We start from the raw sequence: 15,697 nt of genomic DNA, 5'->3' as shown, positions 1-15,697 counted from the left end.
TCACCCTAAACCTCTTGAATCCTCTCCTAAAATGCTATGCTTCTTTAAGATGAACCTGACAGAATTTGACACTCACACAAAAGCCCTGTATGGTAGGCTTGTACCAAGCATCACTGTGACATTCAGAGATATTCTGGTTTTGGCAACTGTTTGAGATTTGTGGTTCGCCTTTGACATTTACAAAGACTCTAAGACTATTTCCGAAAAGGGCTGGAGCATTTCACTAGATATGTGGTTTCTTCAAAGGCCACGTTCAGATGAAAGTTTCTACAAAACTCTGGGTAGAAGCAACGTGTGATTGGACTAGAGAAGTGTTTATTTTATTTGAAATAAGAAAGGCAAAAGTAAACAGATGGCTGGTTCTACAAAAATCTAAATGACAGTGAAAAATAAAAAGTCAACATTTCTTTGGTGGTTTTGTCTTTCTGATTACTAAAGTTCCAGCATGCTCTTGTCTGTCTTTTGTAGAACAGCATTCATCATATAGAATAATTCCCATGGCTTTTTGAGTATACTCACACTAATTAGTACATCTTTTCAGGACACTTTCTTTGGTACTATAACCAGTTTAAATTATAATAGAAATTTATTTTGCTTTAATGGATGCTGAGGTAAAGTTAGAAATCTATGAACCTCTTTGCTGGATGAATCAAGTTTAGGAAGCTTATGTGAGTAATGAGATTTAAAAATACGATAAAAATCCCGAGAGGATGTGAAATGCAGTGAGGCCAGCAGGTTAGACTTTAAGCACATTTTTACTTCCTTCAGCCTTAATTTTTTGATCTGTGAGAGTGTGATTTTGGTAACTAATAACTACCATGGAACATCCACAAAGAAACTCATATTTTTTATGTCAGAATTTGATAGGAAAGACAACTTTTAATAGTACTCAGAATTAGTTTTGACAATTAGAAAAAAAAAATATATATATATATATATCCGTAACCTAAAAGACCAATTAAGTTTTTACAGAAGAAAATATAATTTTGAGTGTGCATTTATATCTATATCATGTGTGTATGCACATATATTGTGTATGTGTGTGAACTTGTACTGCAATGAAAGCTAGAAAAGTACATATTTATGAAGATGCTAATTTGCATATCTGTGTTCTCATAAAATTCACTGTCCTCTTTCTAGGAGACACTGAGCCTGTGAATGCAGAGCCAGATCAGATACCAGTCCTGACTCCCTCCATCCCCAGGCCGCCCTCAAACAGATGTTATATAGGGCTGGAGTTACACCAGATCCACTTGATAACACATTTAGACTACGCTAGGGCTTTCAAAGGTTGGTAATGCATTCTAATAAGTCTCTACAGGGTAAAAGTCACACTATATTTGAGAGGTGAGAGTTTCTCATGATAGGATGCTGAGTTTTCTCTGTTATTCTATTATCTACATTAAGGAATCACTGATGTTGGGTTGAGGCTAGTTTCTTGGCCCAGGTGTACTATGTGAGCATACAATTTGTGCATCTGAATGAGATGTATATTCCTCATCTCTTAGAATTTTCCACATGTCCTTGAAAATGTCCCTTCCTCTTGGCATCTGTTTGCTGTCAACACTGACCAGCTTTAGGATTTTAATGATTTTACAATGTTCTAACTGAAGATTCTCCCATGATGAGGCCCATGAGACTCTCATGATGAGAGCAGAGTACCTAGTGCTCTTATTTGAGACCATATAAACAAAAGTGTGAAGAAGGCAGCATTTTTAGTTTTCAACCGCCTCCCCCCCAACACAGACTTCAAAGCAAGGCTATAAGAATGCAAGCAGTTTATTTGGGAAGAGATTCAGAGAACAGCATTTGAGGAGTAGAACGGAAAACAGGAAAGGAACACCAATCAATAAAGAATGCTTTATCAAGGGCGCTGCCAGCATAGATAGCTGGAACTTAGCCCTGCTAGTGGCCAGTGAAGGATAGAGCACAGGAAGAGAACTGCGGCCACAGCTAAAGTAGTAAGATTGCCTCAGTTCATTAATGCCTAACTAGATGGAGATGGAACAGAGTGTGTGTGTGTGTGTGTGTGTGTGTGTGTGTGTGTAGGGGAATATATCTATATCTATGTCTATGTCTATATTTATATCACATCTCTATCATATTTATACATATATATAGATACAGACATAGACATAGATACAGATATAGATAATGCCTTTATTTGTCTGTCAAAATACTGGAACAGCTTCTAGGATCAAGGGCAATGTAGTCTCTTCTTGAAGAGGCATATTTCAAACCTGTAACAGAAAAGCTGGACGAAAATTCTCTATACTACATGCAAAATCCTCCAAACTATATTATTTCATCAAAGGGAAGAAGATGTGACTTCTCCTTTGAAACTCTGATTCTGTCATCACTGGAATAAATCACAAAAATATAACATCATAGTAAATGACAAGAACACAGAGATGAAATAAGGAGAGGAAAAAAAGAGAAAAAGATTCCATCCTTTCATATAAAATTACAAATTAAATTAAATTTAATGTAAATTATGTAAATTAAAACAAAAAAAAAAAAGAATAAGACCGAGGTCTTAAATTATGTAAATTAAAACAAAAAAAATAAGAATAAGACCTAGGTCGGGGCGCCTGGGTGGCACAGCGGTTAAGCGTCTGCCTTTGGCTCAGGGCATGATCCCGGCGTTATGGGATCGAGCCCCACGTCAGGCTCCTCTGCTGTGAGCCTGCTTCTTCCTCTCCCACTCCCCCTGCTTGTGTTCCCTCTCTCACTGGCTGTCTCTATCTCTGTCAAATAAATAAATGAAATCTTAAAAAAAAAGAAAAAAAAAAGAATAAGACCTAGGTCAAAAATACTACTTCGAAAAATACCTAATGATATTTGAGAGAGACAGAGATGACAAGCTTTTGAGAACTGTTTGATGCAACTGTTAAAGAAAAGTGAACACAGTATTAGTTTGGAGGAATACAAGTGGTATCTAAATAACTGTATTCACCATTGTTACCATATCTAGAGCACTGGGTCTAAGAATAAAATCTTTTTGTTGTTTTCACCCAAGGTATCTTTCCTGGCCTTATCCCTCTCACAAACCATGCCCCAGTAAAAATTAAAATATCTGGCTCTTCAATCTGGTTTTTAGTATCTGTTCCCAACATCTTGGTTTCGACAAACCATCCAGTCTCCCTTTTTTATGAACTCTGGTTTTCCACCACATTAATATTTGTATCCTTGATTAATTTTAGTATCTTCCATAGCTTGGGATGAAAGATCTCTACTGTTTGCTCTAGGAAATAAGAACATTGTCTCTCGAGTCCACTTCATCTCTATTTTTAAAAAGATGAGAGTACATGGAGATATTTGACTGGGAATCCAAAACGACCACGACTTCTACCCATTACCATCCAGGGAACAATGGGAAAAAAAAAATCAGTGAAGTATTATAGGATCACAACATGGGGTGGTGCAATCATATGACAGCACTTTTTTGAGGCATCATGAATTAATACTACAGACTTCCCTTTTATCTACAAATGCATTTTTATATGAAATCCCTGACTTTAGAGCAGGTCATGTGATGAAGGGTGGCTCTTTAACTGGAGTGTCTTATCGGAGTATGGCAGACAAATGGGATATTTTGCATTGTGAGGTACTAAGGAAAGTGCGTATTTTTTTCTAGATTGTATAGATTAGATCCTTGCCTTTGGAACCCACACAAATTGTCCAGGACTCGAAGTCTGCATTAAAGCATTAAGGCAGACTAATGGATTTTATCCAACAGAGTATGAAAAGTTCAGTTCAATGGCTTTTTATTCCATATTGCAACTAACTTTACCTTACCATTTGTCAAGTTTCGGTCTAGTATCAAAGTCACAGTTATGTATAAAGTTTATTAAAATTGTATTTTCCAACTCCCTATATATATTGTCCGATTTTTATGTACTTCATTCAAAATCATACATCACAAGCAACTGAGGGCAGAAGCAGTTGTGACATATTAAGGAGGTTTTGAAAAATTCAACAATGCCACTCTTCTCACCACATTTGTCTTAATTTTTAAAAACATACTCATTTTAAAATATGTTCTTTATTTTATCATATAATGGTTATGTTTTTATATATAAAGAAATAAATGTATAAACTCCTTTTAAATTTTCTTAGCGGAAGGTGGCATTACTGCTGAGTGATGGCAGAAGTCCAGTCCTCTCTAACGTCACCCTAGCAGAAATGGGGATGGGTGGTACCTTCCTACAAGTGGTGAAGGGAAAACTGTAGTCTCCCCATGTAGTATGACACCAGGAGAAGGTGAGCTCCCTACTGCCAAGAGAAGATGAAAATCTTAATTTCCAACTCAGACTTCTTGAATATCACTGTGGAGGGTAGGTTGGTGGAAGGTAGAAGTCCATCTAGTTTTTGTCTCAGCATTTGCCATCTGAGTTGGGCTGCAATTTGTTTGTGGTTGGCAGTTTGGTTTGGCAGTGTGGTTTGGCTGTGGTTTGGCAGTTATTGTCAAAAAGTTTTCTATGTTGCTTAGTTCCCCATTCCTGGTTCTTTGGCCAGAGAAAACATACTTGTCATGGGACTTTTTTTTTTTTTCCCAACTGTGTGCAATCAATGTTTCTATACTCATGACTTTTCTAGCATTCAGTCTGGGATATGTGAAGACAAAAAGAAAACCCAGAGAACTTGCCACTCTGTCCTTCCACATATTCCAAGGTCCCTAGCTGGCCTGCCTTCTCTTCATATATTAGAGTCTTACTATATTTTAGATACCATTTCCAGGGTTTTCTGCTATACTTTGCAGGAAGAGTAGGGAAAATTGTGTCTATTCTGTCTTCTCAGGATCAGAAGTCTTACAATTATTTTTTTTGAATTACCAATATATCAAATATATCAAATAGATATTTCTCTTGGAGTCTTGACTGCCAATAAAAATCATGTCATTGAGAATTATTGCTAATGGGGTGATGTAATAAGTTTATGATGCCTAATTGTTGAAACGAGGCTCCCAAGAACCTTTGAGGGATCTGTTTTAAGCCATTTATATTACAATAATCTAAACAGCATAAATCACAAAGCAATCTTCTTTGATTAGGAGACTTCACAGATACTAGTAATTATATAGAAAGATGTGGATATAGAACAGGGATCTGTAACAAATTGTATTTAGCCAGATCTTAAGCTGTGGAATGCCCTGAATAAAGTCACTGGCTATTGCAAAAATTCTGAGCAAACCCACAGAAACTGAGAAAATCAACACAATGAAAATACTACTTTTACAAGCTGATCCCTACGGTATTTATGGGGTGAAAACAATTATGGAAGGAAACAATCAGGTTTCAAAAGTTCAGGAATATGAAGACTATAATTTCAATAGGGTAAATATTACATTGAAAACTTTAAAATATTTGATAGGTAACAAATATATATTTAATCTAAATTCTATAGAATTCTATAAGAATATTCAAATATTAAGTAGTAATAAAATATTTAATTTTTTAATCTAAGAAAACATTGATATCTTATTTGTGTTTTTGTTCAGATTTAAGTATTAGAACCACATGAATTTCCATCAATTAAAACATAAGGATTAGGAATGTTGAATAGATCCAGTTATTTCCTGATTTCTTCACAAGTAATAAAAAAAAACTTCATAAAAACATTTTAATACAATTGTATAATTATTTTGTTTGGAAAAGTACCATTAAATTTAGAGCAAAGACAATTTTTTTTGATGCTATGGGAAGTATACTATAGAAAAATTAATAGGAAAATGTTTTCTAAAATGTAAAATAACTTACAAAATAAATATGGCTAGAAATCAGCAAAACAACAAATTTCTCCCAGATAAGAGTGGCTTTTCTGTCACATTGGCATTTCCTGTCAATAGTTTCATCAGTCAATAAGAAAATGTTCAGTTTGACTTGTATTAGGTTTGGATACAGGTTATGTTTATGACAAGCACACACATTGCTGCTAGAAAAGAAAATGGTCAAATTCTCTAAGTCTTACAGAGACTTTGAGTGCAGATAATAAATTGACATTGATCGTTTTGTATACACTTGCATATCCAAATATTTCTACCTGTATTTGTTCTTATATTGCACTAATTATAGTTGAGTTTTGTTTTTAAGGTTTCTAGAAGAGTGTAATAAATCTTTGAACATGTACAGATATACCTATTTTTCTGAAACCAGTGTTTGTAAAAAAAAAATTTGGTTACACAATAGACATGGAAAATCAATGATACTAGTCATGCGAGGCTCAAACAATAATACCCATTGGCTGTACTTTCAAGGGGCCTTTCCATGATACATTGAGGTGTTAAGGGACAGTAAACAGTTTGAAATTAATATGTCAAACAAAAAGACTCATTTTATTTAAGATTCTTAAAAACTCATCTCCTATTGCCATTTGAGCGGTCAAAACCTATTGTAGTCAGAAAAAACACAGCAATGAAAATAAAGGGCTTGAATAAAAGGCTTCATTAGAACTGGCCCTGGAAATGAGAGAGTTGTGTAGGCAGTTTTGCATTTGTTTGGTTTGATTTTAATCTAACACACATTATTTTTCTGATCATTGAATATATACAGACATTATGGAGAAAATCTATACATATAAACTGTATAAAAACTGGAATTCACCCATAATTCCAACTGTGATGAATAGGCACAGTCAATGGTGCATTTATCTATTTGCTGCTTGCCTGTCCAGCTATCTAACATGTCTCCAACTATATTCATTTTATTAAATTTATAGTTTTGAATTGGTTTCTTCTTGCTTTCTAATATTTAAGCATTTGTTCTCATTATTTTTTAAATATCTAACCATATTTTCCCAACTATGAAATAGTGCCTGTGAGATATGTACAGTCGTGTATAACTATGAACTTACTTTTGAACATTAAGGTAATTTCTAATATTTTGTTATTTAAAATAACATTGCAATATAGCACATGTACATAAGTCTTTTGTTTCAACTTGATTATTTATTTAGTATGTATTCTTGAAGAGGAGTATATGATTGAGAGATTATTAAAACCTTCTAGTTTTTTCATACATATTTTAAAATTTCAACCCTAAAATCTTTATACCAAATTATGTTCCCATTAAAATTGGATGAGAGAATTTTTCCTTTGCATTTCCTTTGCCAATCTGATGAGAAAAAAGTTGTATATATTTTTTGTATTTACCTAATGACTAAAATATATGCATTGAATAAAAAATTTTTCTTCTTTTAAGATTTTTTATATAGTCAAAGAGCATTTATAATTTTTACAAATTACATATGCATCATATTTTATAAGTTGTACAATATAATATGCTTTATTGATTTTGCTGAACTACAAATATGTTAATACATTAAGGATCCTGAAAATTCAAAGTATTTGCCAGAGAGTGTCTAGTTTTGGAATTACTATGATTTTTGGCTTACGAATAGTTTGAAATGATCTTGACACTCAATATGGGCCAACCTATCTCTAAGTGTTATGAATAAGACTGAGGGAAAGATCAAAAAAACAAACAGAAATAGCAGTTATGAAAGGAATATCCCTAGTAAGGAAACTTTACCAGCCACAAATTCTATGAAAATATACCAAAATTAACAGGAGTAATATATCAGATGCATGATCGACATCTGTGCCAAACACCAATTTGTGTGTTCCTTTAATACACATAATGCCAAAGCAGAGAGAAAAAAATGCCATCAAATAACATTAATGCTTTTTAAGCTGGTTTTAAAGACGGCTTTAAATCTCATTAACAGCTACTGACAAGAGATGCACTGAACCCATTAATTGCAGATGTAACATAGGAGACGAAAGGTCAGACATGTAGAGCTAAGTCCACAGTCTGGTTACGAGGTGAAACAGTGGCAGGCTGCTAACTTTGGCTTATTCCATTTCTTTAAAACCTGCATTCTAAAAGAAGCAGAATTAAGTCCAATTTGGGGTAACCTTACTCTTTGAAATGAGTAAAAATCTAGAATATTGAACTGCAGTTACATTTACCAAAAAAAAGTGGTGGTTGTGTTTGTGGCGGTGATGTGTATATTTATGTATGTTTCTGTGTACGTGCTGCTATCTCTATGTGTAAAATCTGCCTTTATGGTGATTATACTGTATAAATTTTATCTAGTCTATACAATTAAGTTATTTCAAAACCTTCTGTTTCATACATAGAGCTAAAATGTTAGCTATTAAATGAACCATGTGAGAATGTGAAATTTCCCCTCTACTAGCTATAATGTTTTTCAACTGCGTGTCTGAAATAAAGGGGAAAAATAAAGAAAGCCAAGAAAAAAGGCTACTGGCTTTGATTCAAACAGTCTTGAGAGTGGGTACTCCTAAATTTAACTGAGTGAGAAAATAACAAGTATATATGAGCGATAGAAGTATAATAATTGATTTTAAAATGACAACTGCTCTATGCGAAGTTTGGAAGCTTAGAAATGAAAATACATCCAGTTTAAACTACAAATGGAAACAAAAGGAAGCAAGTGAAATATCATCAAACAGTTTAATACTTTTAAAAGGATAAGAGAGAATATTTACTTTACTATTGAGTTGTATTTATTTCAATTGCTTTTTCGGTTGAAAAAAATAATTGATTTTTACAGATAAATCTTGTTAAAAACTATAAGGTTAAGGAAACAAATGACTTGATGCCATTGTTCTATCAATAATGTCCTATCACTATTTATTGTGGTCAATTCATGGATTCTTAGATATATTTAGATGTTTCTACCTAATTCTGTTGATACATTTTATTAGAAAAAAAAAGACTTTTTAAAAAATTCTATTACTGCATTCATATCCAAATACATTAATACAACACCAGGGCTTTAATTGGAGCTTGCACTGCTATATATGGGACAAATCAGTATTAGTTTGTAATAAAAGCAGTAAAGTTTGTAATGATGTAATATTTGAAGTATGGAATTTTCAGGACAAAATACTTGGAGTTAACTAAAAAAGATGTTGAGTCTTTATACTAAACTTGCAAATATTGCTGAGAAAAATACTGAAAATCTAATAAATGGAGGGCATACCGTATTTAACAAATTGGACACTCAGTGTGGTTAAATCATCGGTTCTCCTCAAATTGATCTACCGATTCAATTTAATCACAATAAAAATTCCTGCAGATATCTTTCAATGTAGAAATTGACAAAAGAATTATAAGTTTCTATAGAAATGTAAATAACCTAGAATAGACAAAGAAGTATGAAGAAAAATGAGATGGAAAGGATTTATATAATTTGATTTCAAGAGTTATTAGAGAGTTACACTAATCAAGACAAAACGGTATTGGCAAAAGGACAGACACTGACAAAGGAACAGAATAGAGTCCAGGAAAAGATCCAATTATATATTTTCAGATGATTTTCAAGAAAGATACCAAAGAAATTAAATTTAAAAAGGGAAATTATTTCAAGAAATTGTACTGAAACACCCAGGTGTTTGCAAGGGAGAAGGAGGGAACATTAACGCTTCCTTCACATCATTATACAAATATTAACTCTAAATCTCTAAATGTATCTAAATTTAAAGGCTAAAACTGTACAACTTCCAGAAGAAAACATAGGAGAAAATCTCTGTGACTTTAGAGTAAACTCAAATCATCCCAGACTCCCTCTTTCTTAACAACAACCAAACGACTTGGAAATAAGATTTGGTGCTTCTAAATGATGGTCCAAGAGTGATGATTACTATGAAATCCATTATTAACCATACAACAATGAAATAGAACAGTTCAATAGCATGGAAAAATAAGAGGCCAAATAACAAGTGATGTCATTTTCATCTTTCCTTTTGTTAAGTCCAGTGTTCAATAAATAGATTTTATTTTTTATGCCTGATGTTTAAAATACTCTATTTAGCTGAGTTGTACCATTAGCTATGTGTTGTAAAATACATATAAACTAATCTCTATCTAAGCTAGTTGAGACAACATTTTTTAGGTTTCTTTGCACCTCATTTTAAGAATCTATTATGGCAGGTGTTAACTGAATTTCCTCCTCTCTTTCATACCTCAACACAACAGATAGAATAGGTATCTCTCTCTTGAGCCCAATATCATTCTGAGTATTCCTCGTTAGAAAATTGAGTTCACTTATTATTATCTTAAGTGTCTATCTCCTCCATCTTGAATTAAAAGACTATATTTTATATGTATTTAACCCAATGCCTGAACACAGTAATTAGTAGATTATGTATGTTCTATTAATATTTTCATTAGGGAAATATTTGTATTCCTAGCAAAATTATTTATGTGTAATTTATAAATATTTTTCATTATTTACTCTCAAATGGAAATGTGTCTATAGAAGCACATTTATTTTCCCAAAATCCCTAGTTAAATTTTCTTGGTCCTCTTAATTCTCCTTTTCCCTTATTTACTCTACCACTCATATATGTTTTTTTCATTTTTTTAGTAACCAAAAGTTTTAGAGGAAATAACTTTCTGTTGTCTCACATTAGCAAGAAGACTATGATATTTTAAAGGTCAATTTCAGAGAACAACAAATGTGGAAAGTATTATTTCAGTTCCAAGCTCTGTATTGCGAATCATACTCTAAAGTGCTAAGCAAACAGGCAATGACCTAGTTCTCAGATTTTGATCTGTGAGAAGACCAATTAATAATAAGCTATGTATAAGATATGAGATATCTTCCACAGCTTATAGAGGAATAAGAATTGATCAGAAAAACAGACATATTTTTTCCTTCAACCTGTAATATAGCTCCATATGCAAAACTGAAGAATGTAACATACACAAGGGAAAAAATCTATAAAAACCTGTTTTTAAAATCTAGTAATCTAGTAAACCTTCAAAATCTGGTAAACACACAAGAATACATTTGCACATCACAAATGTAGTAAAATTGGCTACTTTTAATGAATGTAGAGAGATTAGCTAACTATGATAAACAAAAAAGAAAGTGAATTTCAAACCCAAAGAATAGGGTTCTTGACTATCATCACATTTAATGAAATTGTTACAGCAAAAAGCCAAACCATACGAAGGAAATAGTATAAACACGTTCATACAGTCAGATTTTTTTTAAAACTCAGCAATTTTTATTCTTTCTTCTAAGAATTTGAGTATAGACTTGTTTAGGTTTGAATTATACATATAATTTAAGGTCCAATCTAAGAAAAATATTAAGAAGAAAACACTCTTGATATTTCAAGAGGAGGAACACAAATTGTCACAGGATCTCTGGTTTTTCTACTACCCTTCATTTTTCCACAACAGAGGTGGAGAGAGTTATCCAATTGCTGAGTATGAAAAGTGAATTTCCAATCATCTAGGGCTTTACCCCTGACTCCATTGCTTTTTCCCCTTAGAAACTGGGCCTTGAAAAGAGAAGACTCATTTTTGACTGTTCCTCCATGTCATAAATAATATAAGGGACAGATTCTGCTTCTGCAAATGGGGAATGGCTGGCTCAATTCAGTGTGGTTACTGGTGGGTAAATCTGTCTTAGAGTGTTCACTTCGGTCTATTTTCCCACAAATATAAACCACATTATCCAATAAAAACTTCATGCATAATAAATATGACATGATATTCTTTATTTATTTACTTGGTTGAGTTGGTTCAGAACTTAAGTAGGGACATGTGCCACTATATCAGATGCCTTCACCCCCACTAGATGTGCATGAAGATGGCAGAGTCCCAGCCACATGGAATAATCTTAGAGATAGTAAGAATTAGAACTAATGTTTAAAAAAATCTTATTATTTTACAAGTGAGAAATCCACTGCATAAGGAGGTTAATTAGCATATTTAAGGGCTTACAGTTATTTATTTCATGGCAGAACTATACACTAAACTCCAATTTAATGACCATCAGTGTCATGTATTTTAAGGACTCCTTCCAACTTGCTATATCTGAATATCCATGACCTACAAAGCCAAAGATCTCAACTCTATAACTAGTTCCTTTTCATATTACTTATGCCATTCAGTTTTCTTTTCTGTAAAATGATGCTCAAATTCACAAGGTTATTCTGGAGTAGCAAGGGGTATACACATGAAGAGTACCCTGTAAACTGTGTCATGAGTAAATACCCAGTTCTTACATTATCTCACTATAACTATTTTTTAATTGGAATCAAAATGAGTAAAATATGACTTCTTAATGAATGAATATTTTAAAATATTAGCAGTATTTAGCAATGTTGATTAAGATGATAAAGGATAACCAGATTGTTAATTTTAACTACATAAGATTTTTAAATATATTTATTTGAAACACATAAAAAATTAGAATACACTTTTACAATAATTGGGAAATTATAATTTGCTACATTATTTGTATTCTAATACACTGTATAGATATTTTCCAAGCTTAACAAAACCACAAAAAAAAATCTCATTCACATTGCCATCACCAAACCAGTTGCTCTAACTCTTGAATCCTCCTTTCTCAGATACCCTGTTTATCATTTTTATTCCTTTTCTTACCTTTCTAAACCAGATTATATACATTGACCCAGTAGTACCACCTATTTTTGTTATTATATTTGATAATCATTTTAGTAATGAATACAAATCACAGAAAATCTTTCTCCTTAAATAGAAATGTCCTAAAATGTTTTATCTTACTCTCAATGAATAGTTTGAGAAAAGTAGACAGGTTCAAATGCAAAATTGCCATTTATTCACCCTTCTTTCCAGTTGTCAATCTTACCTGTGAGATGATTGCACTGATGGTGTCTCTGCATATATGATGATATCTCTAATCGCAATATCCTTTTTTTAAAAAATCTCACACCAAGCTAAAATGATGTGATTTAAAAGAAATGTCACAAAAGAGACCCAGGCTGAATACACTTAACTTTAAATAACTCTTTGCTTTAAAAATGACCAACTATTAAAAATATTTTTAAAAAATTCTGAAGGACAAACTACTAAATTTTATGGATTATTTTGTAAAGTACCTCTTATAACTTTGGTAATTTGTTGAAATTTTTAGAGTCGTCTCAGCAGCGTTCTTTACTTACTGGTGAATCTCAAAACAATCCATGATAATTCTGTCTAGGACATTAAAAAATGACCAACAAAATCCAAAACTGGGTCTCACCAGTGAAATACAGTTAAACACAGTTTAAATATCTCATGCTAACCCTAATTTTGTGATCAACCAAATTAATAGTACTTATTTTAAGGGTGTCAATTGATTTTCATTAAATCATTTGTTTATTCATTGCAACAAATATTTATTGGATGCTTGCTATGTTAGAAATTGACCTCTCCTGAAAGGGAGTAAGGTGTATTCTCACTGATGCCATCACTATTCTTGGACCATATGCAATGAGTCAGGAAAATTTCTATTATAAGATTACCAATCTATCAAAGCAGCATATTATGTTGTGGCATACAAAGAGTCTCTTAAAATCCTAATATCCAAGAGTCAATTTCTCTTTTTACCATTTTTCATCTAAGCTTGTTTCCTAAGTGACTCTTCACAAAGTCAGAAACGGCTGCTACATGGACTCAGTTCTGGCTCCACACAACTACCAGGGAACTCACCCTGTATTTCTTCTCCTCCTCTCGTGGCCTGAAATGAAGTCAGGGAGACACCAAAGCCCACCAAGCATAGTCATCTAGGTCATTGTAAGCAACATGGACCTGAATTTAAGCATAATAAAAAGTCACTGATAGCTTTATACAAGATTATGGACATAATTCTTACTGACATGTTTTAAATTATCAATATTTTTTATTTAAATTCAATTAGCCAACATATAGTACATCATTAGTTTTTGATGTAGTGTTCAATGATTCATTTGTTGAGTGTGATACCCGGTGCTTATCACATCATCTGCCCTCCTTAATGCCCATTACCCAGTTACCCCATCCCCCATTCACCTCCCTTTCCACAACCCTCAGTTTGTTTCCCTCTCTGATTTCTTCCCATTCAGTTTTCTCTCCCCTCCCCCATGATCCTCTGCACTATTTCTTATATTCCACATATTCAATATTAAAATTCTACAGTAAATGTTTTCTACATGAATGTGTTTGTATGTCAGCGAGCAGCAGCAAAGAGTTATATGTTGAAAACAAGCAAATATTTTTCAATTTATTTAATTTCAACACATTAGCATTATAATAGGTACTTTTTGATTTAATATTTAATACATAAATTAACTTCTGAGGCAACAATGGAATCCAGAGACCTCACTTACCTTCTACTATTTATTTGACTTTGGACAAACGGTTTATCACATCAGAGTTCCTTTTTTTTTTTTTTTTTTTTTAATTCCATGAGGGCTTTAGCTTCCTAAAATGTTGGGCAGATAATATGGGGGGAAAATCTTGAATAAACTTTAGGGAACCTCTGTCATATTAGGAGGATCACATAAAATAAATAATATTCCCCAGAAATAATGAAGTTCTCTCTCCAACCATACTCTTATAACACATTCGTGACATTTACCAAGTTATGTTTGTATATTTAATGTATATCTCTGAGGTGAAACTGTTAACTTTTTAAAATTAGGGAATTTATTTTACTAATCCTTTCTTTTTCCTACAACTTAGTATCTCTTTATTACACTGACTAATGATGTGAAAGTGCTATGTGAAACTGTGCCGTTCAAATCATTAAATGATAAAATACACATAAAGTGCTTAATGAATCACTGCTGTTTTGATACTTCTAGGACTATATGTTTATATTCAATGGTTATAGGAATTGTCTTTCCTAGATAACATAAAGGAAAACCACTTTTGAAAGATTGTTTCAAAATTTTTGGCATTTAACAGTTTTCTCTTCATTCTGTTCTCATGAACCCCTTTAAAATAAATTTTAAGATAAAATATTCTAGCTACTTATTGAGATTCTACGGTGGTGACACAAACAGAATCTTCAACCAGTTCTGTGTTCTGGGCCCAATAAAGATCTTAAAATTCCTAGTTAAGTATCAAATGGGGGAGAAAAGGATTGGAAGCATTCATGGTTTTGTTTAACCTGGTGTTGCCATCAGAGATTGAAGAATATGTTCCCCATTGCCAATCAGTTAGGCTTAAAATTTGTGAGTGTGTGGGCACTCAGTTTTAGGCACAATCACTGCTCTTTCAGTAAATGCTCAAATAATGACAATACCAGCAAATAGGCACCAACCATTCCGCTCTCAACAATAGATTATAACACATCACTTTCAAACTCCAAAATGATCAAAATTAACTAGTTCCAGGACACCTGGATGGCTCAGTCTGTTGAGCACCTGACTTGACTTCAGCTCAGATCATGAACTCATGAGTCCTGAGAGCCCTGCATCAGGCTCCGCTGAGTGGCTCCGCACTCAGCGGAAGCATGATTGAGATTCTCTTTCCCCAACTCCCTCTACCCCCCACAAATAAATAATGTTTAAAAAATTAACTAGTTCCTTCTTGGCCTTTAGCATAATTAGCTATTTTCCAATGTTCTAAAAGTTCTGAAAGTTATATGTTTCAGATTCTTAAAGATCTAAGAGTTCTAGATTTTCACTTAAATGGAATTGAAAATAGTCCTACTACACAGCAACAAATGAAAACTTTTTTCAATTAAAAATACCACTTTATCCATACAAATATTTTGCTTCCTAATATAGAAAATTATTGGTTTTCATAATTAGAGCTTTCCCAACAGCATCTAAGGCAAATCATAAATAAAAGATTTTAAATTTTGTTCACCTTTTCAATTGCTCAAAAGATACTTGTGATGATTACATCAACCAAAGAGT

Source organism: Ailuropoda melanoleuca, chromosome 7 (assembly GCF_002007445.2).
Source record: "Ailuropoda melanoleuca isolate Jingjing chromosome 7, ASM200744v2, whole genome shotgun sequence".
NCBI lineage: Eukaryota > Metazoa > Chordata > Mammalia > Carnivora > Ursidae > Ailuropoda > Ailuropoda melanoleuca.
Note: the sequence above shows the minus strand (reverse complement) of the source record.